Genomic DNA, 21,293 nt, shown 5'->3' with positions numbered 1-21,293 from the left:
TTAGCAGTTTCTACTCAAAGAATTAGTCAACTTAGGTAGCCAGTTACTCACTGGGTAAGAGCGACGATGGGAAAAATGTGAATCCTACACAACATGATCTATTAAGAATAAGAAATATACCATAACCAATCAAATATCTCTTATTTGTGGTGGTTTTTCTGTAGACTGATCAATACTTATAAAGAGATGTTTAGTTTCTTTTGTTGTAGGCTGGCTGATTCTGTTCATAAGTCTATGAAAGAATCACTTGGTGCTATTCTTTAGACTACTTTAATATTCCATTTTTCACATACCAATTAAAACATATACAATAGATTTTTAGAACTTAAAAATAGCAATACAATTTTTACATTATCCTGAAGAGGAAAGTTTCTAAGAAACGTACATGACCCAACCTAAGCTGCAATTATAAAGTTAGTTTCTAGATCTCAATCCCCTTTTCCTTCCAGCCTCCATACTTAATCCACACATTTTGGCACTATTCACTTCCCTTCTTTTATCCTTTCAATGTATCCATTAGCATTGTCTCTTCGTTATGCATTACCAACATTTTCTGAACATATACTATGGCAGTTATTGGGGTTAAGATTTAAGTATAGAAAAATGACTTAAACAGGAAAACTCATATAATGGAGGAGGGGGTTTTAGGTTCATTTAAGGGTTATAAATGGTATAGAAGTTTGCATGAGCTTCCAATGGGGGGAAAAAGTAGTACTCAAATAGTTTTAGAGGCTAGATGAGGTATCATATGAGGATAACACAGGATTTGTGATTATTTTTAAATATTTTTTCAGCTTTATTGAGATATAATTGACATATAATATTGTGTAAGTTTAAGGTATACAATAAATTGATTTGATACACATATCACAAAATGATTATTGTGCTAGGGTTAGTTAACATCTTTATTATCTCATATAATTACATTTCTATTTTGTAATGAGAGCATGTAAGATTTACATTTTTGCAACTTTCAAGATTATAATACAGTATTATTAATTAAAATCACCAAGCTGTATATCTCTAGAACTTATTTGTCTTGCAACTGGAAGTTTGTACACTTTGATATCTCTCCTTACCTCCACCTAACCACCACTTTAAGTTCTGTTTCTACAGGTTCCTTTTCTTTAGATTCGTATATCACAATGTAAGTTATATTGTATATAGATTTCATTATCTTAATGCTCTCAAGATCCACCCATGTTGTTGCAAATAGGAATCTCCTTCTTTGTCATGGCTGAATAATATTCTGTTATGTATATACACCACATCTTTTTTATTCATTCATCATTGACAGATACTTAGATTGTTTCCATATCTCAGCTATTATCAATAATATTACAGTAAACATGGGAGTGCAGATAACTCTTTGAGATCTTATTTTCATTTCCTTTTATTATATATGCAGAAGTGGGATTACTGGGTCATATGGTAATTATTTTTTTAATTTTTGGAAAAGCCTCCATAGTGTTTTCCATAGTTGTTGTACCAATATACATTCCCACCATCAGTGAATAGGGTTCCTTTTTCTCCACATCCTCCTAACACTTGTTATCTCTGGTCTTTTTATGATAGCCATTCTAACAGGTGTGAGGTGATATTGTGGTTTTGCTTTGCATTTCCCAGATGATTAGGTATCTTGAGGATGTTTTTATGTACCTGTTGGCCATTTGCATGTCCTATTTTTAAAAAGATTTTATTTATTTATTTGAGACAGAGAGAGAGCATGAATGGGGGAGGGGCAAAGGGACAGGGAGAAGCAGGCTCTCCACTGATCAGGGAGACACCTAATTGACTGAGCCACCCAGGTGCTCCTGTATGTCTTCTTTTTTTTTCAAGATTTTATTTATTTATTTGATGGAGAGAGAGTGAGCACAAGTAGGGGGAGTGGCAGGCAGAGGGAGAAGGAGAAGTAGGCTCCCCACCAAGTGGGGAGCCAGATGTGGGGCTTGATCTCAGGACCCTGGAATCATGACCTGAGCTGAAGGCAGATGCTTAATGACTGAGCCACCCAGGTGCCCCCCCACCCCCATATGTCTTCTTAAGGAAATATCTATTTACTTCCTCTGTCTATTTTTAAATTGTTTATTTGTTTACTATTGAATTGTGTGAGTCCTTTATATATTTTGGATATTACCTCCTTAGCAGATAAATGATTTACAAATACTTTCACCCATTCCATAGGTTGGCTTTTCATTTTGTTATTTCTTTTGCTGTACACAGCTTTTTAGTCTGATGTAGTCCCACTTCATAATTTTTGTTTGTTTGTTTTTGCTGCTTGTGCTTTTAGTATCATGTCCAAAAATTAGTGCCAATACCAATGTTACAGATAATTTTTGCTATGATTTCTTCTAGGTGTTTTATTGTTTCTGGTCTTATTTTTAAGTCTTTAATGCATTTCAAGTCAGGTTTTGTGAGTGGTGTAAGATAGAGTTCCAATTTTATGTTTAGCCAGTTTTCCTAACACCATTTTTTGAAGAGGCTATCTTTTCCCCATTTAGTATCCATAGCTCCCTTATAAAATGTCAGTCAGTTGTATATGTATGAGTTTGTTTCTGGGCTCTTGATTCTATTCCATTGGTCTGCTTTTCTATTTTTATTACAGTGCCACACTGTTTTTATTACGATAGCTTTGTAGTATATTTTGAACTGAGGAGTGTGATACCTCCTGCATTGTTCTTTCTCAGGATTGCTTTGGCTATTTGGGCTCTTTTGTGATTCCATACAAATTTTAGGATATTTTTATTATTATGAAAAATATTTTGGAATTTTGACGGGATTGCCCTGAATCTATACTTGGTTTGGGTAGTGCATATATTTAAACATTATCTTTTCTCATCCATGAACATGGGCTATCTTTACATTCATTTGTGTGTTCTTCAATTTCTTACATCAAAGTCATATAGTTTTCAATGAACAGATCTTTCAACTCCTTAATAAAATTTATTCCTAAGGATTTTTATTGTATTTGATGCTATCGTGGATGACACTCTTTATTTCTTTTTAAATCCTTCCTTGTTGGTGTATAGATATACAGTTGATTTTTCTATATTGATTTTGTATTTTGAAATTTTAGTGAATTGGTTCATTAGTTGTAACAGTTTTTTTTTTTTTGAGGACTATTGAGTATTTTCTATATATATCATATGCAAACAAATACAATTTTATTTTTTCCTTTCAGATTTGGATCTTTGATACCTTTTTCTTGTCTGATTGCCCTGGGTAGGATTTCTAGTACTATACTGCACAGAAATGGTAAGAGTGGACATACTTATCTTGTTCCTGATCTTAGAGAAAAAGCATTCAATGTTTAACTGCTAAATATGACGTTAGCTGTGGTTTGTTATATATGTCCCTTATATTGCTTAGGTATGTTGATTCTATACCCAGTTTGTTGATTTATCATAAAAAGATGTTTTTTTTTTGCTCAAAAGCTTTCTCTTTATCTATTACAATAATATGATTTTTATCCTCTATTTTTTAACATGCTGTATCACATTTATTGAACCAATCTTGTATGTCAGGGATAAATTCACATGATTGTTGTGTATGTTCCTTTTAATGTGGTATTGAATCTAGTTGCTAATATTTTGTTGAGGATTTTGCATCTGTATTAATCAGAGATATTGATTTGTAGCATACTTTTCTTGTAATATTCTTATGTGTCTATGTTATAAGGGTAATGCTGTTCCAGTAAAATGAGTGTTGTGGTGTTTCTACCTCCTCAATTTTTTAGAAGAACTTGAGAAGGATTGGTATTAATTTTTCTTTAGATGTTTGGTAGAATCACCAGGAAAACCATGTGGTCCTGGGCTTTTCTGTGTTAGGCGGCTTTTGAATATGAATTCAATCTCCATGCTCATTATAAGTCTGTTCACATTTTCTCATTTTCATGTTTTCTTCTAGGTTAATCTACTTTAGTGTATACTTGTACATAATAGTCTCTTATTAATCTTTGTATTTTTTTAAAGATTTCATTTATTTATTTGAAAGAGATTGAGAAAGAGAGCATCAACGGGGGAGGGGTAGAGGGAGAGGGAGAAGCGGCTCCCTGCTGAGTTGGAAGCCTGACATGGGCTTCAATCCCAGGACCCTGGGATCATGACCTATGTCAAAGGCAGACACTTAGCCAACTGAGCCACCCAGGCACCCCAACCTTTGTATTTCTAAATTGTCAGTTTTAATGACTCCTTTCATTTCTCATTTTTAAAAATTTGAATTGTTTTTCTTAGTCTAAAGATTACCAATTTATCTTTCTGAAAAAAAAAAAGGTCTTAATTTTCATGATCTTTTATATTGTTTTTATGGTCTCTATTCCATTCATTGCTTCTCTGATCTTTATTTCCTTCCTCCTACTAATGTTGTGCTTAGTTTGTTCTTGTTTTTCTTATTCCTTCAGCTGTAAAGTTTGGTTGTTCTTTTGAGACCTTTCTTTTCTCTGTGTATTGCTTTAACTTTCCCTCTCAGAACTCTTGCAGTATCCCATAGGTTTAATCTCTTGTGCTTCCGTTTTTGTTTGTTTCAAGATGTTCTTGATTTCCCTTTTGATTCCTTCCTTCTTTGACCCATTGGTTGTTTGAGAGTGTGTTAATTTCCACATATTTGTAAAGTTTCCAGCTTTCCTCTTGTAATTGATTTCTAGTTTCATACTACTGTGGTAGAAAAAGATACTTGGTATAACTTTAATCCTTTTATATTTGCTAAGACTTATTTTGTGAATGATTGTGAGCTCTCTCCTGGATAATATTCACGTATGCTTGTAAGGAATGTGTATTCTGCTGTTGTTGGATGGAATGTTCTGTATATATCTATTTGGTCCATTTGGTAAGGTGTATATCAAGTATACCATTTCTTTGTTGAATTTCTATTTGGATGATTTATCTATGTTGAAAGTAGGGTGTTGAAATTCCCTACTATTATTCTATTTGTTGTTTATTTCTTGCTAAGATCCCTTGGTTTGCCTAATATATTTAGGTGTTCCAATGTTGGGTACATTTAATATCTATGATTTTCATATTCTCATGTTGAATTGGCCCCTTTATCATTATATAATTACCTTTTTTTGTTATAATTTTTTGACAAAGTCAATTTTGTCTTGTGTAAGTATAATTATTACTACTCTCTTTGGGTTTACATTGCATGGAGCATCTTTGATATCTTTTTACTTGGAGCCTATATGTTTTAAGCCATAAAACTGAAGTGAGCCTTTTGCGGGCAGCATATGGTAGGGTCTTATTTTTTAAAATCCATCCAGGTAGCACTATATGTATTTTGCTTGGAGAGTTCACTCCATTTATATTTAGCATAATTATTGATTAGGTAAAGCCTTAAAATGACATCTTATTGTTTTCTGGCTACATGTAGATCCCTTGTTTCTTCCTCTCTTGATGCCTTCTTTTATTGATTGATTGATTAATTTAATTTTTAGAGGGCGAAGGGGTAGAGGGACAAGGAGAGAGAGAGAGAGTATCCCAAGCAGACTCAGTATCTAGCACAGAGCCTGACACAGGGCTTGATCTAACAACCCTGAGATCATGACTTGAGCAGAAATCAAGAGTCAGACACTTAACCAACTGAGCCACACAGGTGCCCATATCTTCTTTTATAAATCAATGCTTTTCTATTGTGGTATTCTTCTATTGCCTTCACTTATCTCTTAAATCTGTGGGTGTTTGTTTCATGGTTTTCATGAGCCTTACATAAAATATCTTATAGATAGAACACTGTATTTTATTCTGGTAACAATTTAACTTCACTCACATCAAATCTCAGCATTTTACTCCCCGTTTTTTATGTTTGGGTGTCATAATTGACATCCTTTTATGTTGCAGATCCATTAGCATATTGTAACTATAGCTATTTTTAATTGAATATATTTGGCATATAATGTGTAAAATTAAGGTGCATAATATGTTAATTTGATACATCCATGTATTGTAATATGATTGCCATCACTGGGATATTTAGCACCTCTATCACATTACATAATTATCCTTACTTTATAATGGTTGGAATAATTAAGTCCTAGTCTTTTAGCAGGTTTGATGATTATAGCACACACAGTACTGTTGTCTATATTCATTATACATTAGACCCTTGAACACTGCAAGGGTTAGGTACACCAACACTCCGTGCAGTCAAAAATCCACTTATAACTTTTGATTCCCCCAAAACTTAACTACTAATAGCCTATTGTTTACCAGAAGCCCTACTGCTACCATAAACAGTTAACACATATTTTATATGTTGCATTTATTATATACTATATTCTTACAATAGAGTAAGCTGCAGAAGAGAAAATATTAAGAAAATCATAAGGAAGAGAAAATATATTTACTGTACTGTATTATATTTATCAAAAAAACTCCACATAAGTAACTCACGCAGTTCAAACCTGTGTTGTTCATTAGATCATGGTGGCTTATTTATTACTCATTGCAAGTTTTTATTCTTAAACAGCATCTATCTTACCCTTTACCCCCATCCCATTATAACTATTATTTTATTCTTGTTTCATGGTTTGCCTCTTTTTAGACTCTATAAGTAAGTGATATCATACAGTACTTGTCTCCCTCTGACTTATCTCACCGGTCATAATGTGCTCAAGGTCCATCTATGGTCTTGTAAATGATAGGATGTCTTCCTTGCTCATGACTTAATAATATTTTTATTATAATAATATACAGGTATAATATACACATACTACATTTTCTTTATCCTTCATCCAATGGTGTGTTGATGGGCATTTAGGTTGATTTCATATCTTGACTATTGTGAATGATGCAATAAACATGGGAGTAGATATATATTTTCAAAATCCTGTTTTCATTTTCTTTGTGAAATTGTCATATCATACGATAGAGCTTTTTTTTTTTTTTTTTTTTTGAAGAGCCTGCATATTATTTTCCATAGTGGTTGAACCAACTTACATTTCCACCAAAAGTATACAAGCATTGCCTTTTCACCACATCATGTCAGGACCTGTTTTATCTTATCTTCTAATTATAGCCATTTAAACAGGTATGAAGTGATATCTCATTATTGTTTTGATTTGCATTTCACTGATGATAGGTGACGGTAAGCAGCTTTTTCATGTGCTTGTTTGCCATTTGGATGCAATTCTTGAAAAGATACTTCTTTACTTCCTCCATTTTTAAATTGTATTTTATGTTTTTATTGTTACTGAGTATATGAGTTATTTATATATTTTGGAAATTAACCTCTTATCCAGTATATGGCTTGCAAAAAATTCTAGATTCTGAAGGTAGTCTTTTCTTTTTTTCTTTATAGAAGCATTTATGTTTGTTGAAGTCCCATTTATTGATTTTTTTTTTTTTTTTCTGTTGTGCCTTTGGAGTCCTATCCAAAAATCACTACTGAGACCCACATCAAGGAGCTTCTTCCACACATTTTCTTCAAGGAGTTTGAGTAGTAAGTCTTATATTTACATCTTCTAGTACATTGCAAGTTACTTTTTGTGAGTGGCATAAGATAGGCATCCAACTTCATGGTTTTTCATGTATTTATCCAGTTTTTCTGCACCATATAGTGAAGAGATTATCTTTTGACCACTGGATGTTCTTAGCTCCCTTGTCAAATATTAGTTAACTGTATATCAAGGGATTTAATTCTGGGATCTTTATTTTGTTGCATTGGCTTATGGGTTTAGGTTTGTGCCAGTACCATACTGTTTTTTTTTTATTATGATACCTTTGTAGTATACTCTGAAATAAGGAAGTATGATATTTACATCTTTGTTTATTTTTCTCTGGGTTCCTTTGGGTATTTTGGGTCTTTTGTGGTTCCAAGCAAATTTTAGGATTGTTTCTTTTATTTCTGTGAAGAATGCCTTTGGTATTTTAATATCAATACTGATTATAATATTAATATTTCCAATCCAATCCATGTACTCAAGCCTTCTAATTGTTTGTGCCTTCTTAAGTCTCTTTGAACAACTTCTTGTAGTTTTCATTGTACAGATCTTTCACCTCCCTGGTTAAGTTTATTCCTAGGTATTTTATTGTTTCTAAGGCTTTTGTGAATAGGATAGTTTATTTCTTCTTCAGATATCTCATTATTGGTGTATAAAAATGCAACCTATTTCTGTATGTTGATTTTATATCTTGAAACTTTACTTAATTTGTTGATTAGTTCTCAGAGATTTGTGGAGTCTTTAAGGTTTTCTATATATATAACATCATGTCATTTGCAAGTAGTGACAGTTTTGCTTCTTCCCTTCCAATTTGGATGACTTTTATTTCTTTGTCTTGCCCAATTGCTATAGTTAGAACTTCCCATACTATACTGAATAGCAGTGGTATGAGTAGGCAACCTTATCTTGCTCCTGATCTTACAGGAAAAGCCTTCATTTTTTTTCTCCATTGAATATAATAGGAAGTATGGGTTTTTCATATATGGCCTTTATTATGTTGAGGTATATTACATCTATATCCAGTCTGTCAAGGATTTTTTTTCATGAAAGGATGTTGTATTTTGTCAAATAACTTTTTTGTATTTTTGAGATGGTCATGTAATTTTTATCTTTCATTACATTTATTGATTTGTGTACATTGAGCCATCCTTATTTCCTAGGGATAAATCTCTCTTGGTCATGGTGTATAATCCTTTTAATGTGTTCATAAATTTGACTTGTTAATATTTTGGAATTTTTGTACCTATATTCATCAGGAATATTAATCTATAGTTTTCTCATTGTGTACTTATCTGGTTTTGGTATCAAGGTAATGCTGACCCTGTAGAATTTATCTGGAAGTGTTCTTACCATCTTGACTTTTTTGGAAAAGAATTTGACAAGGGTTGGTGTTAAATCATCTTTAAACATTTGGTAAAATTTGCTGGTGAAACTGTCTAGTCCTAGGGTTTTCTATGTTGGGAGGTTTTTGATTACTGATTCAATCTTTTATTTGCTATTGGTCTGTTCAGAGTTTTTATTCCTTCCAGATTCAGAATAGGTAGGTCATGTGTTTCTAGAAGTGGACACATTTTTTTCTAGGTTATCTAATTTGTTTGCATATAATTATTCATAGCAGTCTCTTATGATCTGATGTATTTCTGTAGTATCAATTTTAATGTCTCCACTTTATTTCTTATTTTGAGTCTTGTCTTTTTTTTTGTGAATCCAGCTAGAGATTTGCCATTTTTTCTTTTTTTTTTTTACCTTTTCAATTCATTGGCTTTTATTTTTATTGATCCTTTCTCTTGTTTTTCTCATGTCTATTTCGTTGGTTTTTTTTCTCTAATCTTTATCATGTTTCCTTCTGGTAACTTTGGACTTAATGTGTTCTTTTTCTAGTTCCTTGAGATATAAAATTAGGCTGAGATCTAATTTCTTAATACATGCATTTATTGTTATATACTTTGCTCTAAGAACTATTTTGCCACATTCCATGTTTTGATATATTGTATTTTATTTTCATTTCTTTTGAGATAATTTTGTATTTCGTATTTGAGTTCTTCTTTGACTCATGATTGTTGAGAAGTGTGTTGTTTTGTTTCCACACATTTTTATATTTTCTTACTTTTCTCTTATTGATTTCTAGTTTCATACCATTGTGGTCAGAAAAGAGATGGTATGATCTCAGTCTTCTTAAATTTGCTGAGACTTGTTTTGTGTTCTCTGATATGATCTATCCTGGAAAAAATTTTCATGTGCACTTGAGTAGAATGTGTATTCTGCTGCTGTTGGATGGAATGCTCCCTTTCTCCCTTTCTTTTTTTCTCTCTCTCTCTAATATATATATATATATATATATATATATGTATCTCCAGTTAAATCCACCTGGTCTAAAGTATGATTCAATTCCTACATTTCCTTGTTGATTTTCTGCCTCGATGATCTATCCATTGCTAACAGTGGGGTATTGAAGTCTCTTACTATTATTGTCTATTTCTCTCTTTATATCTGTTGGTATTTGCTTAATATATTTTGGTACTCGAATGTTGGGAGCTTATATATTTATGATTAGTTTATCTTCTCAATGTATTGTTCCCTTTATCATTATATAATGACCTTTTTTTGACTCTCATTATCATTTTAACTTCATGTCTATTTTATCTGATATGTAAGTATCATTACTTCTGCTTCATTTTGGTTTCCACTTACTTGAACTATCATTCCTTTCTCTTTGAGCCTTTAGAGATGAAATGAATCTCTTCTACATAGCATATAGCTGTGTTTTAGTTTTTCATCCATCTAGTCACTTTATATCTTTTGATTGGTAAATTCATTATATCATATTTAGCATAATTATTGATATGTAAGAAATTAATACTCTCATCTTATTTTTTGGCTTCTCATTATTTTGTATCTCCAGTGTATCTTTTTTTCCTTCTGTTTCTATCTACCTTTGTAAAATGATGGTTTTCCATGGTGAGTTCCTCAGTCACTACTGCTTTTATATATAGTGCCTCTGCTCCAAATTTTTCCTTTGTGGTTACCTTGAATGAAGTTTACATAAAACATATCATAGATAAAATAGTCCTTTTTTATGTTAATAGAAGCTTATTTTCATTTGCCGATAAAAATTCTACTCTTTTCATATTGCTCTTATATTTTGATGTCACAAATTACCACTTTTAATGCTGTGAATCATTAACAAATTGTGGCCATATTTTATAATGCTCTTTTGTTTAAACTTCATGATATAATTAAATGTTTAATACACTATTCTAAAATAGTTACAGTTTTTAACCCTTACTATTTGTCACCTTTATCAGAGTTTTGTGTTCTTTCATTTACTTGTGGTCCCTAGTAGGCGATTTTTTTCATTTCAGCTTAGAAAACTCCTTTCAGCATTTCTAGCAAGTCAAGTCTAGTGGTGGTGAAATCCATTGTCTCTTATCTGGGCAAGCCTTTACTTCTCTTTCATTTCTGAAGGATAACTTTTGTCAAGTACAGCAGTAGTCTTGGCTGGCAATTTTTATCTTTCAATACTTTGAATATGTCATTTCATTCTCTCCTGGCATGTAGTTTTTACTGAAAATCTGATGGCCAATGGTTTTCCTTTATAGGTTACTTTTCTCTTTTTTTCCTGTATAATTTTAAAATTTTTTATCATTGTCTTTTGACAAGTTTCATTATAATGTATCTTGGAGAAGGTCTTTTTGCACTGAATTAGTATGCTCTATTAGCTTCATGAGTTTGTATGGACTTATGGAGGTTCCTTGTATTAGAAAATTTTCTTCTTACTTTTAAAATCTTCTCTTCATCTTTGATTAAATATTTTTATTATGTCATGAACATAAACATATAAAAAAAGCTGCCTATAAAATCAATGTTTCCAACCTCAAAGTGTTCCTTCCAATCTCTTTTCCTTCAAGCACATTACAGATTACAGAGGGATTGTTGAATGCAGTCCTGTGTCCCTGTCCTGCTCAGGAACCCTAGGTAGCACTGGTGCTTGTCATTTTGGACTGAAAATTTGTGGTGACCTATTAGCTTCATGTATTTGGATCCCCAAGTCTCTCTAGGTTTGTGAACTTCTCAACCATTTTTTCCTTTAAGTTTTCTACTCTGTTCTCCCTCTCTTTTCCTCCTGGGACTCTAGTGATGTGTATATTGTTTTCCTTGATGTTGTCCCTGTAAGCTTTTTCTTTTGGCTCTTCTGAGTGGATAATTTCAGTTGATCTATACTCTAACTCAGTGATTCTCTCTTCTACTTTGTCAAGTCTGCCATTGAGGCTCTCTGTTGAAGTTTAGTTTACTCATTTTATTCTTCAGCTCCAAAATTTCTGTTTGGTTCTTTTTAATGCTTTCTATCTCTTTGTTGAACTTTCCATTTTGCTCATGTGCTTTATTCTGATCCCATTATCTTCATTGACCTGGGAACCTGCAAGGGAAAGTCTGTATCAATTTTGCATAAAGTATTTCATGTCCCTGGTCCCATATAGATGAAGTAACTAACACTGTTGCCTGTAGCCTCCTACTTTCTCTGAGGCTGAGAGGCTATTTAAAAGGCCCTAGTGTTAGGAGGCCTCATTCAGATTCCTCAGCAGGGGCTGCCTTTTCTACCCAGTAGTTTGCTGGGTGAACAACCACATTGTCTTCTACCAAACACAGTGTCTTTTAATAACCATCTCAGACTTTGAGCTGACTTGGTGGGCAAACAAAAGCACAGTAGAACCATTAAAGTTTCTTCACCAACCAGAGAGAGAAAAGTCAGTCAGAACAAAGTGAGTACAATTCTAAAGAACTAGAACTAATGAAGGACAAACTTGGATAAAGATAATAATTAGAAGAAATAAGTAGTTCAAAAAAGGCTTTCTAAGGATAAAAAAAAGACACAAAAAACAATGTGGTAGATGAATTGAAGGAGCTTAGTATTTTATAAACCTGTATGTACAGAATGAAAGATCAAAGATAGAAAATACCTCAAAACAGTAGATAAAAATATAAACATTTGGAAATTGCAAGGAATAGGAAAAAACAAAATTGGAGGATTGCTTCAGAGGATCTAAACCTCAGTAGGAGCCACAGGAGAAAATCAAAAAAATGCAACAGATGTAAAAAGTAAAAAAGTAACAAAATAATCTATTCTTGCGATGAAAAAAGTCCCAAATCTATATATTCAAAGGCCATTAATGGGAAGGTAGATAGATGATAGATAGATAGATGATACAGATGATAGATGTTAGAGATAAATATAAAGAAAGAGTAAAAGAGAGCTTGCTTGATTAAAAATACAACTAATTTGGAAGTATTATATAAGAAATTTTCTCACATAAATGGACCAAATCTGTAGACAATAAAGTAATGACAAGGAGGATCTGAAAAACAATATTAATAAACTCAAAGGTTATTGCTTATATTTGTGTAGAAAGATAGAGAACATAAAGTGGAGATATTACAAGCCACTTTCTCAACTCATAATCAAATAAAATTAGAAATACATGATAAAAAATTGGCCCTCTAAAAATCTAACCTGCTTAAAAATTAAGAAATTCACAATGAACTAAAACTTGTGTGGAAATAGAAATTACAGAATAACATGAATGAAACTGGAATTTTGATAATAGGAGATAATCCCTTGTCAGATAAGTGACCACTTTTAATAAAGAATTGTTTCACTTATGCATACCAGCCATAAAACTTGCTATTTAAAGTTGTGCTTTAAAAAAATTACGAATTTTTCTGTCATGAGCCTTTGCAATTGCTAACAGAGTCAACACCAACTGATAAATCCTCAGTGCCTAAGATCTAGTGGATGTCACTATATCTGCACCTCATGTGAGTGAAGAGAGGGCCTGATTATGGCCTGTGATACTCCTAATTTCATCACTACCCCTCATCTTTGCTTTCTGAATTGTGCCTCTTAGTGGCCCTTTCCTAGGAGAAAAATCACGTCAGTCACCAGCACTCATTCCAAAGGTTCTGCTCATGTATTGTTGGTTAATATGTGCTAATATATAAATAGATTTATATGTTAATTTCAAGTTAATATGCTTGCATTTTAATAAAAAGCTTACTCAAATTAATAGGAATAAAATACAAAAATTTCAGACAACACTGGCCAAAGAGAAGATCTATTGCTTATAAGGGGATTTTTAGAAAACTTCAAATTAGTGTTAGTGGGCAGAGGCTCAATATATTCCCAGAGCATTAGAAGAGCTAAGATGGTAAAATGTTGAAGGTGCTGAAAGATCATCAGATGAATGTGGTTATAAATATGCAATCTTTCTGTGATGTAAATTGGAAATTGAGGAAAATATTAAGTAGTTGTTAAAATTAATGCTGAGCCTTGGTTCTGATTTTTAGTAAGTGTTTTAGTGAGGTTCTCAAATGCTTTCTTGATAATAGTCTCATGCTTTTGTTACTCTATATTGTCTCAGAGGCAAAGAATGAAAAATAGCGTACAAAAGAGAAAATGAGTCACTCAGGAAACTGACACCTCATTAGCTTTAAAAAATTCAGTCTGCTTTTCCATGAATACCATTAAAGCCCTGAGAAGACTAAAAGGTCCTATCAAATTGCAAGCAGTGAAAGCAAATGAAATAGCCCAACTAGTTCAAAAATGCATGCCCTACCAGAGCTGAATCAAGATTAATTTAACAGCCTCCCATAAGGAATATAAGCCCACCTGATTTTTTTTAAAGAGAAATTGTTTTTTTCCTATATTTAAGTTTTTTACCTCCTTAATTCATGAAAGTGTTCCAAGCAAAACTGTCTAAAGATAAAATTAATGAGTAGCACTTTCATCAGATGTTAATCCAGCAAGCCTCTATTGGGTACCTACTTTATGCAGAGCAATGTAAGAAGTAAACCAGGAGATACACACATATATACAAAAAGAAATTGTCCCTATTCACAAGATACTTAATTTTGACTAAAAAAAATAAATTCTATGTATATGATATAGCCGGAGAATATAAGCAAGTATGACAGTAGAAAATATTGTACACAAATGCAATTCAAAACCAGAAAATAAAAACAAGAAAAACAATTAGTATAGTAGAAAGAGAACAGGTCTTGAACTTAACAAACATATTCAATTTAATTACTTCTACTTAGTGGATGACCTTGGTCAAACCAAGCATCTTTCAATCCCGGTCATTCACAAACTAAGAGCAAGTAATAAAATCTACCTCATAGGTTTGATGTAGGGATTTAATGAGGCAGTGGATATGAATGTGCTTTAGCAATTGTAAGTTACCAATAAAGAGAGAAGTTTTGTCAGGAAGAATATTTTACTCAGGGGTGGATATTGCTGCTCTGCTCACATACATAGTTCCAGAAATAACTGGGCAGTCTTTTTACATCCTCTCTTTCTAAAGATTCATTGCACAGATAATTACACTGTAACTTGCAAAAATGGAAATAAATTTTATGCCACATTAAAAAAAAAAAAGATCTGGTGCTTGCCAGGATGCTTTCCCTCTCCCACAATACCTTGCGCTGTTCCTTTGCAACCAGGGCTGGCAGAATGGCTCCCCCAGAGAAGGGTGGCGAGAAGAAAGGCCTGTTATCGTCAATAAGTAGTGACCAGAAAATATACATCATTAACATTCACAAGTGCATTCATGCAGTGGGTTTCAAGAAGGGTGCCCCTGGGCACTCAAAGAGATCTGGAAATTCGCCATGAACGAGATGGGAACTCCAGATGTGTGCACTGACACCAGGCTCAACAAAGCTGCCTGGGCCAAAAGAATAAGGAATGTTCCATACTGTATCCGCGTGCAGTTTTCCAGAAAACTTAAGGAGGGTGAAGATTCACCAAACAAACTCTACACATTGGTTAATATGTACCCGTCACCACTTACAAAAATCTACAGACAGTTAATGTAGATGAGAACTAATCACTGAGTATCAAATAACAGCATAAAAATGCAAAAAAAAAAAAAAAGACTCCTGGAACATAGTAAGATATAAAAACATGGAGCTGTTATTATTTCTCTAGTTTACTTAGCAAGTTTTTTTTAGAATCATCATTTCATTGTCTGTGACATTAAATATTTATGGCTCTAACTCTCAAGAAACTCAAATTCTAGAGGAAAGATAACTACTAATATATGCCCCCTCCCCAAATGTGTATAATAATAAGTATTCTATAATGTTTGTAGTGGTAGAAATATGAGATGAAAGGTCACCTAATTCATAAATATATACCACCATATTTATAAACATACTTTAAGTTTAGATACAGATTCCAATTCTCAGATAAAATCTTTCCTTTTACTTATAAGTTAGAAATTTCTTTTGCCACTGAAATCATAGCCTTCTATTTGTTTTTAACTGCTTACTGATGGGTAGAAATCACTTAAAGCAAATTACATTATGGAAATAATGTTCATAATTTTATTCTAATTTGGTGATATTTGCTTGAAAGATCACACCTGTCTGTTGTTATTAATAATAATCAGACTCTAATAGTTGTAGATTGCTTATAATTACAGAATTTGGAAGTCTTGCAAAGTCTACTTGAAAAGGTTTTCATATTTAGTTGTTTAAGTTTTGCCTTAGCTAAAGTTTACAAATCCTCCAATTCTATCCAAAATGCCAACATTTTTTTAAGACCATATATGGATTGCTACAACTTTTTTTTTTTCTTATTAAACACAAATATTTTGATTTGTAAAGAAGTTCTTAAAGTCATTTTTGGTAGGTTGTATATTTTAGTAATACTAGACTCATAATCCTTTGTATTTCTGCAGCATCAGTTGTAATATCTCCTTTTTCACTTACAATGTTATTTGAGTCCCCTCACTTCTTGGTAAATCTAGTAAAATGTCTATTTTTTTATTTATAAAGAAACTTCAGTTCCTATTTTCATTGATCTTTTCTATTGCCTTTTTAGTCTTTAGTTCTTCTCTGATCTTTGTTATTTTCTTCCTTTTACTAACTATGGGCTTCATTTATTCTTGTTTTTCTAGCTCTCTAATGTATAAAGTTAGGTTATTTACATGAAAATTTTCTTGTTTATTTATGTAGGCATTTATCACTAAACTGCTTTTGCTGCATCTCATAAAATTTGGCATGTTGTGTCTCCATATTTGTTTGTCTTAATGTATTCTTTTATTTCTCCTTTGACTTCTTTTATGACTCAATAGTTTTTCAGAAGCAAGTTGTTTAATCTTCACATATTTGTAATTTTTTTCTGTTTTCTTTATGAAATTAAATTCTAGTGTCATACCATTATGGTTGAAAAATATACTTGGTATGACTTCAATTTTTCTAAATTTATTAAGTAAGAATTGCTTTGTGGTTTAACATGATCTATCCTAGAGAATCTTTCATGTGTTTTTGAGAAGAATGTGTACTCTGCTGCTGTTAGATAGGATGTTCTATGTTGGTTAGGTACATCTGGTCTAAAGTGTAGTGTAAATACAATGTTACCTTGTTGGTTTTCTGTATGGATGATCTATTCATTAGTGAAATTGGAGTATTGAATTTTGCTCCTATTATTGCATTGCTATTTCTCCCCTCAGATCTATTAATATTTGCACATGTCATTCCCTCTTGATGAGTTAATCTCTTTATCACTGATAATGGCAATGCCTCTTGTTGTATTCTTTGGCATAAAGTCTATTTTGTCTAATATAAGTATAGGAACCCCTTCTTTCTTTTAGTTTCCATATGCATGAAATATCTTTTTTTAAATCTCTGTACTTTCCATCTACATGTGTCCTTAAATTTCAACTGCCTTTTGATCCATTCAGCCACTCTGTTTTCTGATTGGAAAATTTAGTCTATTTACATTTAAAGTAGTTAATGGTGGATATGTACTTATTATTGCTATACTGTTCATCATTTTCCTGTTGTTTTTGTAGTTGCATTGTTCCTTATTTTCTGTCTTGCTTTTTTCCTTTGTGATTTAATGATTTTCTCTAGTGGTATGCTTTGATTCCTTTCTCTTTATCTTTTGTGAATCTGCTGTAGGTTCTTGCTTTGCAGTTACCATTTGGCTTACATAAAACATATTATAGATATAAAAGTCTATTTTAGGCTGTTAACAACTTAACTTTGAACACAAAGCAGTACATATTCTCCTGATCTTCAGTTTTTGATGTCACAATATATCCCATTTTATATGTAGTTTCCATTTGCAAATTATTGAAATTATAGTTAATACTTTTGTCTTTTAAGCTACATACTAGATTTATAAGGGATTTACTTCTTTATCAGTGAGTTTTATACTTTTATACATTTCATATTACTAATGGGAGACTTTTGTTTGTTTTTATTTAAATTAAATTAGCCAACATACATCATTAATTTCAGATGTAGTGTTCAATAATTCATCAGTTGCGTATAACACCCAGTGCTCATCATATCATGTGCCCTCCTTAATGAGCATCACCTAATTACCCCATCCCCCCACCCATCTCCCCTCCAGCAACCCTGTTTGTTTCCTATAGTTCAGAGTCTCTCATGGTTTTTCCCCCTCTCTGATGACTTCCCATTCAGTTTCTTTCCCTTCCCCTATGATCCTCTGCACTGTTTCTTACATTCCACATATGAGTGAAACCATGTGATAATTGTCTTTCTCTGATTGACTTATTTTGGTCAACATAATAATCTCCAATTCCATCCACATCAGTGTAAATGGTATTTATCCTTTCTGATGGCTAAGTAATATTCCATTGTAGATATATATATCTACATATATATGTAGATATATATATCTACATATATATGTAGATATATATCACATCTCTCTCTCTCTCTCTCTCTCTATATATATATATATATATTTATGTATAGGTAGATAGATATCATATCTGTATCCATTCATCTGAACTGATCAAACTCAACACGCACAAAACAAATAATCCTAACATGAAATGGGCAGAAGACATGAACAGACATTTCTGCAAAGAAGACATCCAAATGGTCAACAGACACATGAAAAGATTCTCCACATCACTTGGCATCAGGGAAAGACAAACTAAAACCACAATGAGATACTACATCACACCAGTCAGAATGGCTAAAATTAACAAGACAGGAAACAGCAAATGTTGGCAAGGATGCAGAGAAAGGGGAACCCGCTTACACTGTCGGTGAGAATACAAGCTGGTACAGCCATTCTGGAAAATGGTATAGAGGTTTCTCAAGAAGTCTTTTGGTTTTCATTTGAAGAAGTTACCTTAACATTTCTTGTCAGACTAATTTCATGGTGATAAATTCCTATAGCTTTTGTTTGTCTGGAAAACTGTTCCTTTCTCAAATCCTGAAGGACAATATTGTTGATTAGAGTTCTTGTTTGACAATTTCAGCATGTTAAATATATCATCCCCCTCTCTTCTGGCCTGCAAGCTTTCTGCTGAGAAATCTGCTCATAGACTTATTAGGATTCATTTGAATATGATGATTATTTTTTCTCTTGCTGCCTTCAAGAGTCTCTCTTTAACTTTTGACAATTCAATTATAGTGTATCTTGGTTTCTATCTCTTTAGATTCATTTTTTCTAGAACTCTTTTTTTTTTTTTTCCCCTGGATGTAGATATCTGTTTTTATCCCCAGGTTAGGGAAGTTTTCAGCCATTTTTTCATAGAATAAGTTTTCTGGCCCTTTCTCTCTCTCTCTCTCTCTCTTCTCTTTCTGAGACCCTTTTAATAAGTGTATTGGATCAGTTGATGGTGTCCCATAAGACCCTTATTCTATCTTCATTCTTTTTTCATTCTTTTTCTTCTTGCTCTTATGATTGAATGAATTCCACTGCTCTGTCTTCAAGTTCATAGATCCTTTCTTTCCTTCGATCTAGTCTGTTGTTGAATTCAACTATTATATTTTTTAGTCCAATTGCTGTATTCTTCTGTTCTGTGATTTCTGTTTGATATTTTTAAACATTTTCTTTCTTTTGATATTCTTAATTTGTTCATGCATGACTGTCCTGGCCTTCATGAGAATCTTGATGATCATTAATTTGAAATCTCTCTCAAGTGAATCCCTTATCTGTTTCATTAAAATCTGCTTTGGGAGTTTTCTCTTGTTCTTTGTTTAGAACTTATTCTTCTGTTTCTTCATTTTCCTTAAGTATCTGGTTTGGTTTCTGTGTAGTAGATAAAACATCCACTTCTCCCAATCTTGACAGAATGGTCTTGTGTTGGAGATGAACCCTATCAGTCTGCCTAGCTTGAGCTCCTGCTCATCTCTCAAACTTTTGTGATTAAGCTGCCTCCTTTGTTCTTAGAGACTCCTAGTAGGTAAGGGTGAATTAAGGGCCATCAGTATTCATTAGGGGAGAATTACAACAGCACATTGATGTAAGCTGATTAGAGGCTGGACCCTCATATAGCTGCTAGGAAAGTATGTCTCTAACATCCTTCCAAGAAGAAATGGGGAGGTGGAAAATTTTGCCTGCTCAGGTATAAAGCCACAGAAGTTGTACTCTTGTACCTATTAGAACTGCTTCTTAGTTTTCTACAGTGCTGTGGGACTTGTTAATGCAGACCCTGTTGGCTGTCAAAGCCAGTGATCAGAGGCCTGTCTCTCTGATGGCAGTGACAAAAATTTTGGTGCCAGACATATATATAAGCTCCTTCCACAGATGCTGGATGGAGAAAAAAGGTGGGAAATATGCCACCCAGTCTTTGAGAAAGACTGTAGCCAGCCTCTCAGTCAGCAGCTTTTAAAGTATACAGATAAAGCACTTTCAGGGAAATAATGAGAGCTGGATGCTTTTGTCTGCTCCTTCTGCACTGAACTCTGGGCAGATAGCCAAATAAAAACTGCCTCCTTGTTTGCTACAGCTGTGTTGTGTAATATTGATTTGCAGATTTGCAAATTATCTATCTATCTATCTATCCATCTATCCCTAAAGATTAAAAAAAAGAAAACTGTTAGAACTCATAAACTAATTAGTAAAGTTATAGGATACGAAATCAATGAACTATCAGAAAGAAAAAAATAAAGAAGTCATAAATTAGTAGAAAAATAATCTTTGCTCATAGATTGTTGAATTAATGTTGATAAAGTGTCTGCACTAACCAAGCCCATCTACTGACTCACGCAATCCCTATAAAAATTCCAATAGCATTTTTTACAGAAACAGAAAAAATAATCCTAAAATTTGTATGGAACTACAAAAGACACTGAACAGCCAAAGCAATCATTAGAAAGAAGAATGACTCTGGGAGCACTGCACTTCCTTTTTTTTTTTTAAAGACTTTATTTATTTATTTGACAGAAAGAGACACAGCAAGAGAAGGAACACAAGCAATGGGAGTGGGAGAGGGAGAAGCAGGACTCCTGCTGAGCAGGGAGCCCAATGTGGGGCTCAATCCCAGGACCCTGGGATCATGACCTGAGCGGAAGGCAGACACTTAACAACTGAGCCACCCAGGTGCCCCAGCATTACATTTATTAATTTCAAACTAAACTACATTATAGTAATCAGAACACTATGCTATTGGCAAAATAGACAGCCACTTGCAAAATAATGAAAATGAACCACTATCTTATACCATACACGAAAAACCAAAAATGGACTAAAGACTTACAGGACCTAAAACTATATAAATCCTGGAAGAAAACATAGACAGTAAGCTCCTTGATATTGGTATTGATAATGACTTTCTGGATATGACATCGGAAGTAGTGGCAACTAAAGCAAACAAGTGGGACTGCATTAGACTAAAAATCTTCTGCACAACAAAGGAAACCATCAACACAGTAAAAGGCAAAGTATGGAATGGGAGGAAGTATTTGCAAATCATATATCTGATAAAGCATTAGTATCCAAAATATATAATGAACTTATGCAACTCAATAGCAAAATAAAACAATTAGATAAAAAATGGGCAGAGGATCTAAATAAACATTTTTCCAGAGAAGT

Source organism: Neomonachus schauinslandi, chromosome 13 (genome assembly GCF_002201575.2).
Source record: "Neomonachus schauinslandi chromosome 13, ASM220157v2, whole genome shotgun sequence".
In the NCBI taxonomy this organism is placed as follows: domain Eukaryota; kingdom Metazoa; phylum Chordata; class Mammalia; order Carnivora; family Phocidae; genus Neomonachus; species Neomonachus schauinslandi.
This window is presented reverse-complemented; position numbering follows the sequence as displayed.